This window comes from Protopterus annectens, chromosome 7.part0, assembly GCF_019279795.1.
Source record: "Protopterus annectens isolate FY-2018-M chromosome 7.part0, PAN1.0, whole genome shotgun sequence".
Taxonomy (NCBI): domain Eukaryota; kingdom Metazoa; phylum Chordata; order Ceratodontiformes; family Protopteridae; genus Protopterus; species Protopterus annectens.
In genome coordinates, this window is record NC_056739.1 from 1,766,182,754 (window position 1) to 1,766,195,955 (window position 13,202).

Sequence of the window (13,202 nt, forward strand, 5' to 3'; positions counted from 1 at the left end):
AAGCACATAATTGGCTTGCCTGATGAAATTGGGTACTGCAAGATTTTAAAAGTTTCCTGAAGCACGGTGTAGAGCAAAAAATTACAGGGAACTCTGCACATAGTGTGGGCAAGATAGCTGGTAAGGAAATGCCCACAATAATTAATAGCAAATATGCATAATTTTGTTATAAAATATACTCCTATGGCTTGATAGAAAACACAAAGGAAAATATGTAACGCCATAAAGTTAGACTGGCAGAAGACATTCTTACCGAGCTACATACACCGTGTCAGACTTTTAACGAAGTTATTAGAATGTTAAGCCATGCAGGAGTAGGTGTCTACTGATATTATTCTGCTAGGTTGACTAGTGTCTGAAGATGTCAGTGATGCATGTTAACCAGGAAAAGTCTATAAGCTTTTTTGTTATCCAAATACAACCAAAGGCAGCCACTGAAGAAAGAGTGCATGAGTTACAGAACACAGATATTATATCAATGGTATGGGAGGCACTATAGCATCTTCTTAAGAGAGAAAATGAGGCAGGATCAGGAAGGGACAGAATATTACCAGCAGAGATCAGTGATAAGAATCTGAATGCTAGAGAATGAATTGCAAGGGATACAACAGGTAAAGTGTCAATAGGGTGCCTTAGGTAATGAAGAGTGGCACAGAACTACCACTGCAGGTAGCAACACTACATGGGGCATACTCTGATGCCAGCAGCAGAAGATGGCTGGAACACCAGAGCAGGATGGGAAGTGTTTCCAGGATGGTGGTCAGAGAGGTGTGAGAGAGAGAGCTAGAATGCATTTGTTCCAAGGAGCATAGAGTTTGGTCCAGTGGCAAAGGCAACAGATGACGGAGTGCTGGAAGATAAGTAGTGAAGCTGCAACATTTTTGTTTATGCTGTGTTAAACATGTTTTCATCAAATGGAATATTTTCTTCTTCCTGTGTTTTTTCTGCAACGCATCTAGATGGAGCAGTACACTACTGAGTGATGAGAGAAGCATGCAAAAACAGAACCCACTGCCTATCCTTTTCGGTAAAGGCATAAGCAGTACACTACTGAGTGATGAGAGAAGCATGCAAAAACAGAACCCACTGCCTATCCTTTTTGGTAAAGGCATAAGCAGTACACTAGTGAGTGATGAGAGAAGCATGCAAAAACAGAACCCACTGCCTATCCTTTTCGGTAAAGGCATAAGCAGTACACTACTGAGTGATGAGAGAAGCATGCAAAAACAGAACCCACTGCCTATCCTTTTTGGTAAAGGCATATAAAGATGAAACAGCTGCAGGAGCACATTTTTTCCAATGAGAGGATGGTGATATATCTACAATGCAGATATCATCAACAGGTGCAGGAAGATCGATATTCAGAAAATAATAGACCACGGGTATATTAAAATCTTTATTAACTTTTTTGAAGGGAAGTACTTCTCTGCTTTTGTGGCAGTCAAAGGGTGTAAATGATACCAAGGGCTAATATTTTGGGACCTGTTTACTGAGGGGATTTTACAGGGATACGTGTTGCTTTCAAGTACGGGGAATAAATAGATCTGCCATTTTGTGTCAGTAGGTACAGTGCATTAGAAGCTAGTATATTATATTAGTTCAAGAGATGCAATTCAAATATGCATAGATGATAGAAATATGTGCTGATATACTTACATATATTACCACTGTTAAGTTGCTAAGCTTTTTTCTGGAATAGCCTGATGATGATTTTCACTAAAGAACAAGTTGTGAACACTGAGGATTTTAACTTCATTTGCAAGAATGGGGTCCTATCACGTAGTCGAATATTTACAATTTCAAAAGACATATGGTTGAGACCATATGTTCAAATTTGTAAATTTTCGAGCGTGTGAATGGAAATCTCCATAAGAGGAGGTTTTCATTCACTTCAATGGGTGTGATCTCGGAGTCGGTGTATTTAAGTAGTGGGGGGTGTGGTGGGTCCAGGGGGGCTTGCCCCCCTGCAGACAACAATTTTTATATTTGTCCATTGTGTTTTTATTTTTTTATAGCTATTCAAAGTTCTGTAACTTCAGACATATGTGTTCGAACATATGTCAGTCGAAGTTATGGCACTTCGACTACGTGATATAGACCCATGAGAATTCCCTCTGTGCTATTTATGAATGTGTGTAAAGTATTTTATCATTTTGCTTGAGAGAGTAGTTTCATACAATGGGAACAATATAATAAGTATTTTTCCTTTTATATATATATATATATATATATATATATATATATATATATATATATATAGATATATCTATCTATATCTATCTATATATATATATATATATATATATATATATATATATATATATATATATATATATATATATATATATATATATATATGGATCTAGGACGTTTGCTCGACTGAGCAAACAACCAAAATCCAAACAACCGGGCATACTTTACACGAAAGTGCTTTTCACCGAAGAAGCACTTTCGCGTAAGTATGACTGCTGCTGAGGCTGTACTACGGTGCGTGTAAGGGAAATTTCCCTTTTCCCCATTGTAGTGCAGCATTGGAGGGAGAATATTAAAGTAGGGGGGTGCAGGGGGGGGGTGAAGCCCCCCTGCTAAAATGTAAATGTAGTGTTTTGTTTTTTTTTTTATTTTGTCACACGCTTTAACGAAAGCACTTTTTCGATAAAAGTGCTTTCGTTAAAGTGTGTTCGGATACTGAGCAAACGTTCTAGATCCATATATATAGATATATATATATATATATATATATATATATATATATATATATATATATATATATATATATATATATATATATATATATATATTATATATAGTTCCCTATCAGAAGCGTGAAACACTATAAGCCTGAAAATCAAAATCCTGAAAACTATAGACTGAAAGTTCAAAATCCTGAAAGACCAAAATCCTGAAACTCAAAATCCTGAAAACACAAATAATGCTAATATGTCACTATAAAGACACTAAGATCTACCAACTGACCCTGATCCTAACCCTAACCCTAAGGTCCGTCACTATCGCACACTTACCTGACCCGCGCCCTAACCCTAACTCACTTAAACCGCCCCTAACCCCAATATTTGTCACTATTGCATACATGCCTAACCTGCGCCCTAACCCTAACTCACTTAAACCGCCCCTAACCCTAACATAAAACCAACCGCACACTTACCTGAACCCAACGCATGACCCAACACCACAGGGCTAACAATAGCAAAGCCACAATGACGTCAGTATGTCCATTTTGTGTTTTCAGGATTACTGGGCCGGTAATGATCTACCCAATCAATTGGCTAGTAATAACTTACAAATCTAGTGACTACCATGTTGCAGTTACAAGGTATATTATTCAAGGGAGATACAATTACTCATTTTACAGAATAGATGGCCTCTTAGTAATAGCTGTAGCAATAGGCTCAACAGCTAAGAGATTTTTTATGAATGTAAGGAACATACATACAGCAATTCTTAGTTGGAAGGGGAGGGAGAAAATGAATGATGGGGAAAATCTGCAAATACTTCACTTTCTCTCTCTCTGCATATATATATATATATATATATATATATATATATATATATATATATATATATATATATATATATATATATATATGTATATATATGTATACACATACACACACACACACACACATATCCTAACATGAGGTAGGGGCTTTATTCTTTGCTTGCATTTCAAGAACCCACTCCATTATAGATGACTTAGCTTCAAAAATCTTTAAACATTTGTTAAATGATATATTGGATGATATTATTTATACACATCATTATAATGTTAGATAAACCTTCATCATCATCATTTTTCTTTAAGCTCTATTTCTCAGACTATATTTTTGTTGTTCAAATTTACTAGGCAGTTTATACATGTTTATAGTAAAAATGTTGAGCAAATAACTGTGTATGTGTCTAGTTCACTGCTATATGCTTTATAATTTGCTTATGTTCGTGTATACACTACAGTATGTCTGTTGTTGCCATTTGGCCCAGGTAATGACTGAAAATTTAGGAAAAGAAATTAAATAAAATAAATACAGTATGCAAGATCTGCTATAAAATGGATATGTAAAAGATTATGTGATAAGGGCAGAAGCAAAAAAAGGCAAGAGGTAAAATGGACGTGGTGAAGAGCAGAAACAAACAACATGGAGAATGAAAAAGGAGCTTAGTGCAGCAAAAGCATTATCTGAAACAGGTTATTACTTTTTTGGCCTTCATAAAAGAAAGGGGAGGCTATGAACCCAGAGGAGATAAATGCATGGAACCAGGGTGCATAGGGGTATAAAGAAGAGGAGGAGGAAAGGAAAATTGCTTCTAAGTGAAGATAAGACACACAGGTGGAATGGCCTGTCACACAAAGTCTATATAATTTAGCTGCTATACTGCAAATCTCTTGTAGGATATCTTCAAAAGATTATGGGAATACACAGTGGCATCTGTGGATTTCGGGACACAATAAAGCAAGAGTAATTCCCATGCACTAGGGTGTGGGAGTAGAAAGAAACAAGCAAACTAATGGCTAGTCAGCCAAAACGTGATGGGAGAGCAAATCAAGGAGCAGCACCTGGCTGAAAGTCAGGTTTCTTTCCTAGATAAGAGCAAGTTCTAGGGCATAATCCAGATTTATGGCTGAGTTACCGGTTAATTTAATCGAGAATTACATGAATACATGGTCTACCTAGACTTCATCTGCCCCATTGATGAATGCTAGGAGCATGATAAGTATTTACAAGACAAATTATAGTGATAAAGAGAGCTTCCAGCATAGTGGGAGAGTAGAACACAAGGGGTTGTAGTGAGTGACACATTTTTCAGAGCAGGGAATGATACTAATTCAGTACTTACTGGTCTTATGACAGGTATGTTTCATTGTATTAACTGCAGACATATATGAAGGCAAAGAGAGCAGGGTCAGTATGTTTGTGCATGTTTAAAAGACTGTGGTAGCGGTGTAAGATATGTGGGGAATATGGAGACTCTGTGGAAAGATTTGGAAAAGTTGCTGCTCAAGAAGTCTGAAACACGTCACTAGAGTTTTATTGTAGACAATGTATTTTCTGGGAGAAGTATGCCTAAATATGAGCAGTAAAATATTCTGTGGTGGTTTGTCCCAACATGAATGCCCACCAGCAGAAAACGATATTGGCCATGGCAACAGAAAACTAAATACCAGGGTGTAGCCTTATGGTGACCAACTTCGGAAACAAACATTCAGTGTTTATGCTGCTCTGGACCTTGATAAGTCTAGACATTAAGTATTGTTTGTAGTTTCAAAGGTCATGTTAGAACAGAGAGTCCCGAGAAAAATAGCCAGAAACCATCTGAGAAGGAAGAAAAAGGGTAAGGGCAAAGATTACATAAGGAGGGGTCATCTTAGTGGACATCTGAAAGAAGAAGAACAGCAACATGTTATGGGTGAACAGGAACATGTTAGAGTTGCAAAGGATTTGTGGATTAGGGGTGTAGACAGTAGACTGTAAGTAAGAAATACAATACTGATCACTGAAAGCATTTAATTCTTGTGAGGGCCATGAACTCGCAGAATGGCCACTAGAATGGGTTGCCTAAAGGGACTTTATGAAAGCATTCAAAAAGACACAAGTAAAACAGAGGGAGGGAAAGAGGTGGGTAGCGATGACAAAGAATGTTAAAGTCACTTAAAAGCAAGGCTAGATGTGATACTTGTCTGCTACCAACCACCCAATGTAATGAGATGTTAAGCAATCCCTACATACCAAGAAAAATATGGATTCATTGATGAATAGTGTAAAACACAGGACCAACTGATGCCCATGTGTAGGGTGCAGGGATTTAAAGAGAATGCATGATATATGTCTTCTTAACCATGAACCATCCCATGAAGAGAACTCCTAAATATCAAGCAGCACACATGTAATGCTCATCCATGAATCTCAGCCCATGTTTCTGTGCTATGACTCAACAAGCACAATTCAACTCTGGGTAAAGGAAGGACATTACACACATCTGTTTACCTAGATTTATAGCCTTGACTACCACTAGCCTCTTAATGAAAAATGTTCTTCAAATGAAACACACTGATAATAAAGGTACTGTGTCTTCAAATATTTTATTTATTCATTTATTTTAACTCCACAGAAAAGTAAATAAGGATTCACAAAAATCAAACATACATGAAATAATAAATGAGAAAGTACAAAAATATCACATTTTATAATCTTAAGAAAAATACCATGTTTTTAGGACAAATGGAGAAGTATTTTTCCAGTGTAATCTTATACTACTGTTTTTAATGCAGCATTTGGATGGAAAAGCACAACAAGCTTGTACCTGTGAACTAGCAGTGCAGTATGCACATAAGAATGTATGTATGAAGATTTCTATGTGAACCAGCAGTGCAGTATGAACATAAGAATGTATGTATGAAGATTCCTCTGTGAACCGGCAGTGCAGTATGCACACAAGAATGTATGTATGAAGATTTCTATGTGAACCAGCAGTGCAGTATGCACATAAGAATGTATGTATGAAGATTTATATGTGAACCAGCAGTGCAGTATGAACATAAGAATGTATGTATGAAGATTTATATGTGAACCAGCAGTGCAGTATGCACATAAGAATGTATGTATGAAGATTTATATGTGAACCATCAGTGCAGTATGAACATAAGAATGTATGTATGAAGATTTATATGTGAACCAGCAGTGCAGTATGCACATAAGAATGTATGTATGAAGATTTATATGTGAACCAGCAGTGCAGTATGAACATAAGAATGTATGTATGAAGATTTATATGTGAACCAGCAGTGCAGTATGCACATAAGAATGTATGTATGAAGAGTTATATGTGAACCAGCAGTGCAGTATGAACATAAGAATGTATGTATGAAGATTTATATGTGAACCAGCAGTGCAGTATGAACATAAGAATGTATGTATGAAGATGTATATGTGAACCAGCAGTGCAGTATGCACATAAGAATGTATGTATGAAGATTTATATGTGAACCAGCAGTGCAGTATGCACATACGAATGTGTGTATGAAGATTCGTCTGTGAATCAGCAGTGCAGTATGCACATAAGAATGTATGTATGAAGATTTATATGTGAACCAGCAGTGCAGTATGAACATAAGAATGTATGTATGAAGATTTATATGTGAACCAGCAGTGCAGTATGCACATAAGAATGTATGTATGAAGATTTATATGTGAACCAGCAGTGCAGTATGCACATACGAATGTGTGTATGAAGATTCGTCTGTGAATCAGCAGTGCAGTATGCACATAAGAATGTATGTATGAAGATTTCTATGTGAACCAGCAGTGCAGTATGCACACAAGAATGTATGTATGAATATTCCTCTGTGAACCAGCAGTGCAGTATGCACATAAGAATGTATGTATGAAGATTTCTATGTGAACCAGCAGTGCAGTATGAACATAAGAATGTATGTATGAAGATTCCTCTGTGAACCAGCAGTGCAGTATGCACATAAGAATGTATGTATGAAGATTTCTATGTGAACCAGCAGTGCAGTATGAACATAAGAATGTATGTATGAAGATTCCTCTGTGAACCGGCAGTGCAGTATGCACACAAGAATGTATGTATGAAGATTCCTCTGTGAACCAGCAGTGCAGTATGCACATAAGAATGTATGCATGAGATTCATCTTGAACCAGCAGTGCAGTATGCACATAAGAATGTATGTATGAAGATTTCTATGTGAACCAGCAGTGCAGTCTATGTGAACCAGCAGTGCAGTATGAACATAAGAATGTATGTATGAAGATTTGTCTGTGTACCGGCAGTGCAGTATGCACATATACATGAAGATTCCTCTGTGAACTAGCAGTGCAGTATGCACATACGAATGTGTGTATGAAGATTCGTCTGTGAATCAGCAGTGCAGTATGCACATAAGAATGTATGTATGAAGATTTCTATGTGAACCAGCAGTGCAGTATGAACATAAGAATGTATGTATGAAGATTCCTCTGTGAACTGGCAGTGCATAAGTATGCACATAAGAATGTATGTATGAAGATTCCTCTGTGAATCAGCAGTGCAGTATGCACACAAGAATGTATGTATGAAGATTCCTCTGTGAACTGGCAGTGCAGTATGCACATAAGAATGTATGTATGAAGATTTCTATGTGAACCAGCAGTGCAGTATGAACATAAGAATGTATGTATGAAGATTCCTCTGTGAATCAGCAGTGCAGTATGAACATAAGAATGTATGCATGAGATTCATCTTGAACCAGCAGTGCAGTATGCACACAAGAATGTATGTATGAAGATTCCTCTGTGAACCGGCAGTGCAGTATGCACACAAGAATGTATGTATGAGATTCGTCTTGAACCAGCAGTGCAGTATGCTCATATGCATGAAGATTCCTCTGTGAACCAGCAGTTCAGTATGCACATAAGAATGTATGTATGAAGATTCCTCTGTGAACCAGCAGTGCCGTATGCATGTAAGAATGTATGTATGAAGATTCCTCTGTGAACCAGCGGTGCATTATGCACTTAATAATGTATGTATGAAGATTCCTCTGTGAACCAGCAGTGCAGTATGCACTTAATAATGTATGTATGAAGATTCCTCTGTGAATCAGCAGTGCAGTATGCACAAAGAATGCATGCATGTATGAAGAGTTTTTTTTCTGGCTAGTTTACAATTATTCCTAAAAGTCTGGAAAACATTACACATTTCATCGCTACTGCTTTACTTAGGATCATATAAATCTGGAAGGATTTCCCTCCACACCATTAACTTTTCTGCATACAGTTTGCTTAAACAGAGCTTTCATTAAGTTGGTGACAATTAATTTAATTGAGCATACTAAAATCCCCCATACAAACCTTCTTTTAATAGTACCAGCTGAAGTGTTGAATGGTATGAAACTTGCCTGAAGAATACATGCACTCACTTAAAGCAAGTCAAAGCTTTTGAAAAAAAGGTAAATAAATCTACAGCACTTGAGGGAGGTTACAGATTGGTATAGTTACCCTGTTCCCTGCATTAGCAACTACATTTTGCAGCACATCTAGGTTATAACTGGCAATAGCTTCCAAAAGGGCAGTTTTTTATTAGCATGGGAATCAGCAATAACTGAATCATCATACTATACAGACTTTAACATCTAATATATTAAATAATACTCGCAATGCACCCATGCCTCATAAGAAGGAATCACTTAAGGAGACTGACTTCCAGGCTTCTCAGAAACTTTAATAAGTGTGCATTGTTTTGTAAGCTTTGCCAGTTTAGATAGTTATTAAATAACATTATATGAAAATGTCATGTGGCTTGACACAGCTTTATATTTTCAAAGTGAATATGCAGAGGATCCAGAGAGAAAACACCTCAAGAGTGCCTTTAGCAGGTGAGCACATGATACTTCTTTGCTGTATACCAGTTGCATTCTGGTTAATTACCAACATCTCATGGATAATGCCCACAGCTAATAGGTAGCTTTGCGTCCCAGAGTTTGTTACAGACAAGAAGCATTTAACTGTTAGTTTTCAAATATAAGAATATTTAAGTATTCATATATGTAAGAGTATATTACCTTGTTTGTAAATGAAGATGATTAACATAATCATGGTCTATTTTTTGTAATCTATACAGTATGCACAGACAACAAAGCTGCTTTCCAGTGATTCTGAATACACACACACACACACACACACACACACACACACACACACACACACACACACACACACACACACACACACACACAAACAAACTTGTACTCACACAGTAGAAATATCAGTCGACCTCTATTTCTTATACATAGGATTATGACTTGGTCTAAGTTTTATAAATCGCAGCTTTTTTAACAATTCACCTCCATCACAAACAAAAACAACTCAGTAGCTCACCAAAGTTTGTATTTAAAGTTAATTTTACAAGCAAAGAATATGTAATAAAACTTTTCACTTTAACATCTTGTATTTTGGCTCAGTTTTTTTTTTTATTTGATAAAATGAACCTCTGGAACATTACATAACAGACTGCCTGATTGTGAAGGTAGAGTGTAAACCTGGAATCCATGGCTCATTCTGTTATTAGCAGCCATATTGATATGCATTTACATGGTATGAACAGCTTAATGAGATCATATAATGAGTGGACACCTTGTCCTCTTATTCCTTCTCACTTTTCATCGGAAAGATATGGCAAACTCTGATCTTAGAACACAGAAATAAGCAATCTTGTTTCATTCAACAAATATTATATTTTACATTTCACAGTTTATCCTTTCCTGCATTGTGATCATACAGAAAAAAATGAATTTATGGAAAATAAAGTCCTACTTCAATATTCTAAACCATCATGTCAGCTGCATTTATAGGCAAATAGGCAACTATTAACTAACATTTATTCTTTAAACATGACTATTTTGTAGCTAGAACTGGGATCATATTAAAAAAAAAAACTATGTGGTGCAATGAGATCATAGTCTGACAGTGACAATATCACTGATAAAATGGATATTTTGCAGCTTTTATTTTCCTAATCAAATTGTTAACATTAATATACAACACAGAAATATTTGAATTTAGAGCTATGCATCCAAGTTAGATTATAGCATTATATCAAGTGATTTGCTTTACTCCCTCCTGAAACATCTGTACTCCAAATGCTGAATAGTGACATTATAATCCCCCCCCCGAAACTGCAGGAGAAAAGTAAATAATGAATATTGCTTTTCTCCTTTAAACTTCTTTCTTGCAACCTCTTCTGACCTTATAAAGTGTATGTCCAGTAAATGACATACTCTCATGTCCATTTATACTAAGATCACTTCCACTAGTAGCATACTTTAGTGCAATATCCAAACCTTCATCTGTCTTCAGACTTGAATGTCCAATACCCTATGCAATATTTTTGCTTCACAGGTACCTGTTAATGTGAAAATTCAAGTTTGTGCAATATCTGCTAGTACAATACCCTAAATGGCACATTTTTCATACATGTAATGTCTGTAAGTGTCGGTCCTAGTACTACTAAATAGTAAATATATGTATGTATGTTTCTTGCACTGGGAACGAAGCAACATACTTTTGTTTAGCTACACTATATACAGATCTAAATGACAATAAAGTTTACTTTGACTTTGAACTTTTATATAACTCTGAGATTACCATACCTCAGAGAAAAGGGAATATTCCACAAAATTGTCAAAGTCTGTTTTTCTCGGTCATTCACTTTCTGTGCTTTGGGTCCAGACATTTCAATTGGTTACCAACTTATTTTTCTTAAAAGTTAATACTATAAGAATACTGTGATCTGTATTAGTTCTAAATGGGGAGATAAGTTGTAAGCAAACAGCTACACAGCCATCTAAATTTTGTGTAAGTGGGCTCAACTTTCACATTTTGGGAAGATTTGTTTTAAGCCGTGAAGGTAAAACACAAACTAGAAAGCTTAGAAATCTGAACATGCAAACTGAAGTTAGATCCAAATGTATTAGCTTAAATTTTAAATAACTTTCAATTTTGAGTGAAGTAATGTGTAAGTAATGTTGGGGGGGGCTTCTAATTTTAAATACAGGAATGATATCATTTTTTTTTTTTGGCTTTCTAGGATTAATATTAAACACATTTGCCAGATTGAGGAAAAATAAAATGAGTAGCAATACTGCAAGTATCAGAGTGTGTGAACAACAAGGGATTGTGTGTGGAGGGCAAGAGGGTTTTTCAGCCCAGTATCAGTGAGTTCAGGTTAGTTCAGTACCAAACGGTATAATAAGCACTGTTCTTTGGAGAGGCTGGAAGCATGAGGTAAGACTGTGATTTTAGTGGCTGCTTGAACCTGATACCATTGGGAACACTGGTTGAACTTGGTTAGGCTTGAAAGGGCCTTGGGGCCATTAGCCTAGTAACTTCCTATGATCCTATGATTCTGAAATAAAAAAAAAAAGTACTCATAAAAATTACAACATAGTAAATTTTTAAACTGTGATCTAAATTTTGTCATGAGCAAGGTTTAGTGGCTAGATGAGGAATTGTGTGCTAGCATGTGATTAGCCTATCATTTTTCAACATGATGAAATACTGGATAGCAAAAGAAGTTGTAAAAATAATACTTTTAGAATTTGTTAATCCCTGTGACTGGAACTTTGCTGGCTTATCTATTAACAGTTCAGTCAAGTAGGTAAAGTTAGTAATATATTTGATAAGATGAATTTTGAGATTTAAACCATACTAATGTTCCAATAAGCAAAATGAGGGACAAATTACAAAATATGTTCCATAGCTTAGCAGCAATCTTCTGGACTGCCTGTCCTGCACTAGTCATTTGTTCTGCATAGTTATAGCGCATAAATGAAACTAAGGGCTATCAGAATATATTCATGCCATCAATAAATACTGCATAGTAACCACCTCATTAAAATAATATAGGAAAATGGATTGCCAACACAGCCCTTCATTGAACAGAATTCAGTAGTTCCATGACAAAGAAACTGATTTCAGTTGTTTTCAGTTTGGGGAAAGATGTGCGTATGGTTCATTGGTTACCACTGCAGGATGCTGTGAATATCGTAGACTTCACCTTGTGTTACTTTCTCAGTCTATGTTTCATGATGTAAGTTCATTTATTGCCCCTTCAAGTAAGACATGTTTTTAGCCCCTGTGGCATCAAGACAGAGGTATATCATACCTGCAAGCATACATGGTCATAAAGTTGTTCAGATATCTGCTGGTGAAGTCTAAAAATCACTACAAGTCTTCTTTTTGTGAGAGCAGGGGGTGGCAATAATTTATACTCCTCAGTTTCCATTGTAGGCTATATGTTCAAACAAGAAATAAGTGCTTCTGAGTGCAAACAATTCTCTTGCAAAAGGTTCAGAATTTACTAGTACCTGAAAAAAAATGGAAATAATGTAAGGAGACAACACTGACAATTACATACCTTCAGTTAATTACATGTTTTTAATTCTGCTTGTGGCAATTTATTACAGATCAAAAAATATTACTAGCATTTAAGGTTAACATTAATGTATACAGGAACCATTTTTATTAAGCTTAGACAACACATATACTCTCATCTTTCAACACACAGAGTTGGAATGCTTAATTACTCAGATGCTTGTTAACGGATGGCATACAACGTAGCATCATTAGATAATGCGCTCACAACAGAGATCAGGTAGTTTGCATATACCACCTTAAGAAAAAATATGT

General features: G+C 36.0%; 1 protein-coding gene across 1 annotated transcript in view; it reads right to left on the reverse strand.

The window, feature by feature from the left end:
- Positions 1-9,965: 9,965 nt before the first annotated feature.
- RHCG (Rh family C glycoprotein) overlaps positions 9,966-13,202 on the reverse strand; it is a 315,521-nt gene continuing 312,284 nt past the window's right edge. Inside the window, exon 10 of the mRNA XM_044078306.1 lies at positions 9,966-12,880. The gene's annotated coding sequence lies outside the window, so the exon portion shown is untranslated. The remainder of the gene's footprint in view (positions 12,881-13,202) is intronic.